This window comes from Grammomys surdaster, unplaced genomic scaffold, assembly GCF_004785775.1.
Source record: "Grammomys surdaster isolate TR1022 unplaced genomic scaffold, NIH_TR_1.0 243, whole genome shotgun sequence".
NCBI classification, from domain to species: domain Eukaryota; kingdom Metazoa; phylum Chordata; class Mammalia; order Rodentia; family Muridae; genus Grammomys; species Grammomys surdaster.
The window spans coordinates 1,075,860-1,080,163 of NW_021604688.1; the positions used below are offsets into that span (position 1 = coordinate 1,075,860).

The 4,304-nt window shown below is 36.8% G+C and overlaps 1 protein-coding gene across 2 annotated transcripts in view; it reads right to left on the reverse strand.

The window, feature by feature from the left end:
- The window catches only part of LOC114627153 (desmocollin-3), a 42,406-nt gene that overhangs the window by 35,980 nt on the left and 2,122 nt on the right, over window positions 1–4,304 (reverse strand). The gene's annotated exons all lie outside the window — the stretch shown is intronic.

Here is a 4,304-nt window from a genome sequence, read left to right on the forward strand (position 1 = left end):
AGGGAAGAAAGAAAGAAAGAAAGAAAGAAAGAAAGAAAGAAAGAAAGAAAGAGAGAAAGAGAGAGAGAGAGAGAGAGAGAGAGAGAAAGAAAGAAAGAAAGAAAGAAAGAAAGAAAGAAAGATCCTAAAAAAAACAATTCCATTTAGTATAAACACTTTGGAATATATTTGTCAAAGAAGTACAAGATGATATTCTTTTGGAAGGTTGAATGAGCTTTCACAGGGGTCACTTAAAGGCATCAGAAAACACAGATATGTAATTACAATTAGTAACAGTAACAAAACTACAGTTATGAAGTAACAACAAAAATAATTTTGTAGTTGAGGCCACTGCAACATGAGGAACTTTATTTAAGCATCACAGCATTAGGAAGGTTGAAAGCCACAGGTCTGACTAGAAGGAACCTAGCCAAGTTCATTCACCATCATACATACTACTGTTAATTCTATGGTGCCTTGGTAATGTTGAAGGAGGATTTGACCCACAAGGCCCCCAGATCCCTACTATTAAACTCTTTACTGGAAGAAAGGGAAAAAAGGAGTACAAGATCGTGCCCTGAAAACAATAAAACAGGGTGAGAAAGGTTTTAAAAGACCAAAATAAGTGTAAAGTTCACCTTTCTCCATGGATCCAAGGACATAATCTACAAACTCAATCTTTACTGAATCTCAGATTTCTTTTTGAAGAAATTGACCATTTAGCTAGGTATGTTGATACATACCTTAAATCCCAATACTCTGGAGGCAGAGGCAAGCTCATCTTTTTCAAGGCAAGCCTGGGCTACATAATGAGTTCCAGAAAGACGGGGCTACACAAAGAAACATTGTCTCTAGAAAAGAAATAAGACAAGAAAAGAAAGAATGCTCACCATTTTACTGTAACTTATGTGGCTTTTTACTTTTATTCACTACATTCAATCATTCGTTATTTTTTAATTTTTAAAAATTTAATTGTATAAATGTGTGTGTGCGTGTGTGTGTGTGTGTGTGTGTGTGTGTGTGTGTGTGTGTTCATTAGTGCATGCACATATGAGTAGAAATTCCCATGGAGGCCAGAAGAGGTCATCAGATCTTCTGGAACTAGACAGCTAATTATAAGCTAGCAAAAATGATCACTAGAAACTAAATTTGGATCCTCTGCACTAGCAGTATATGTTCTTAACCACTGAGCTATCTCTCCTACCCCAATTAATTTTTGTTAAGTATAATTTCATTAAGTTAAGAAAGCCCATTCTCACGTAACAAAATTGTTAAGAATTTCTTTCAATAATAAATTTACATTGGCTGCTTATTTTGAAATGATTACAGTTTTATTCTGTGAGCAACATATCATCAGCATCTTAAAGAGCAATGACTTTTCCCTTTACTGACGCAACCTTTTTTTTTTTGAGAAAAAAATCTATGAAGAGATGTGCATTCATCAAACACTGGTATAATAATAGAAAGATCACCTCTTGGAAAGCAAACAGAGAAATATCTGAGTTAAATCACATAACATCAAATGAACCTAACAGACATCCACAGAACATCCTATTCAAACACTTCAGAATATACATTCTTCTTAGCAGAGCATACATGAAACATCCATGGAATGTACAGAGATTTATGGAGACTAGACAACATACTTGAGCAATGAATTATCCATCTTAGGAATTAGGAAGGAAATTTTTAAAATCTCTAACATTCAAAGGAAAATGCAACATGTTTTTGTATACAATCCTTTGTATACAACGAAAACAGTGACAGGAAAGAAATCAACAGCTATAAGTACCTATAGTAAAAACAGTCATAAAGGTCTCAAGTAACTTAATGATACATCTTAGGTGAGGCAATCCTTCTTAAGACATAACTTTTAAATACACTGTGGGTTTTGCTGGTTGCTATGTAGTTCATCACTTCCCATACACGATGTCCATGATGATATTACTTCACAGTGTCTGCATAAACAGGGCTAAGAAGAATCCACTTATTTCTGTTCTCAGAATTCTGTTCTGTGTCCATTCTGTATAATTCTGAGAGAACTCAGTTCTTACTAGTCTGCCAAATGTGAAGGAGAACAGAATGTTTGAGTTTCCCTCCAAGCTGGACAACTTGAATTCAGTCTCCAGAGCACATGTGGTGGGGAGTCAGGCTGAATTCTCCAGACCTCCACATACAATCCTAGGTTCTAACCCTGGTGGAAGAAGAGAAATAATACCCACAGCATGCCCTCTGACTTCTCCATATGTGCCTTATATGCACTGTGTCAAAAGGAAGGAAGGAAGGAAGGAAGGAAGGAAGGAAGGAAAAGGGGTAATACATTTTAAAATATAACATACAAAAAACATTATTTTTATAAAGTTGATGAATTGAATGACAGCTTGAATTTAAAGAAAAACATTTAAAAGGAGAACTCTCAAGAGTAACTTCGAATACCTGATTTGGAAGAAAAAGTTTAAATAGCCTTAAAATATAACAAATTTGGATTTTTTCACAGTACTATATAAATTTTACTAGTGATGTGATTTTTTTCAACTATCAGAAACATCTTTAAATTCTGATTAAAAGATGTAATGTCAAATGGAGAGTGAGAGATTAAAGCAGCTATCTGCAATTGTTTCATTTTTGTATAGTTCAGTTTTGAGTTCAACACAGAAAAGAGACTTTCTCAATACACCTTACTCCACTGAAGGCAAACGCAGCTACCAAATGAGATTGGGTGTGGCTCAGCTGTAGAGCATGTGTTCCAACATAGTCAGAGCCCTGTGTTCACTAGTCAGAGATACAGAAGAAAATGGCGACTGATGCCTTGTCTGAGCAGAGGGATTGCACTAGAATTTAAGTGTTTCCTTTCTCCTGTTGACACTGATCCTCTACAGAACAGAAACACTGGCATTCAAATTCTTCCAGCCTCAAGGATAAACGCTGCAGCCTACCACTCTGCAGTCACAGGAGTTAGATGATTCTAGTACATTTTCTTCTAACCAAACTCATTTTACGAGAGTGAATTAACTTTCAGTGAGAAGTGTGACTAACCACAGGTTAGAGATACTTTATATGGAAGACACTGGGCATGAGGATTACAAGAGGGTACAAAAAAAATGTACATAGACTTATATTTTTTCCATAGTCAAAAGTTGCTCTGAGACACAGTCATTTCAACCTATCAGAAACTTCTTTTAAAACGTGCCAGTTACCAAGTATGAAGCCTGGGGCTCACCGGGCATGGGAAAGGCTCACTGAAAATGAATCAGTCTAAACACATGTTAAACGTCTGATTTTCTTTTCTTTCTTTTACTGGAGTGTAGAATCTGACTATGTAGCCTCACAGGTCTAAAGTTTGCAGTGTAGATCCGGCTATTCAGACTAGCAATCTTCCCAAGTCTGCCTAGAGGGTGCTGTTATTAAAGGCACATGCTGCCATGCCTGGCTTAAACTCTGGCTTTCATATAAGGAGACTTTAAAATAAAGCTGCTTTTCCTTTACTTACTTTATTTGCTTTAATCATCTTTCACTCATAAGTCAATATGCAACCTAAAAAAGATGAAAGGCATGTTTACCAACATCCGTTGCAAGTAAGCTTATATAGTCCAGGGAGGGAAAATAGAGAATCGGAAGGAAGTGTTAAAAAAGGAGTCCTTTTAGAAAAACATCGGACTATCTCCACACTTATCAATTACAAAAGCTAAAGAGTCTTCAAGCACAGACTCAATGTGGAGACCAGCACTAAAGGTAAATGCTAACCTTCCCGTTACCTGCAACATGCAGAAAACAGTTCATCTGATATTGTTTCCTGCTAATCTTCTGTCACATTAGAAAGGGAAGACACTCTAAAAGTAATGCTTAAGAACCTTCAGTAACAGTGAGATGGTTGGTTTTCTCTTGTTTTGTTCCTAATTTGCCTTCTCCTCCCCCAGCTGTACTCGGTGACAGTTCGGAGTCTAGGTGGGAAAGAAATGCAGAAACCTGCCAGTTGGAAAGGTTCCTCCACTTGCCAATAACTGGGGAGATGGGCTGTTGATGTACAGAGTCTTTGACTTGTGTTAAACTTGCTTTGAAAAGTCCTCCTCAAAACTAGTCATTGATTACTCCTTAGGGGATTAAAGATGTTTCTAAAATGCTCCTGCTAATATTATGCTCAAAGGCCACTGAGTCAAAAAAAAAAAAAGTGCAGTCATGAAATTTAACACTTTTGTAAGCTGGAGTGTACACACAATCTGTGTCCTTGCTCTGATTTCCAAGTCTGAGTTTAAACTCTGGGCAATTCCTGTTTCTCTCTCTCTCTCTCTCTCTCTCTCTCTCTCTCTCTCTCTCTCTCTCTCTCT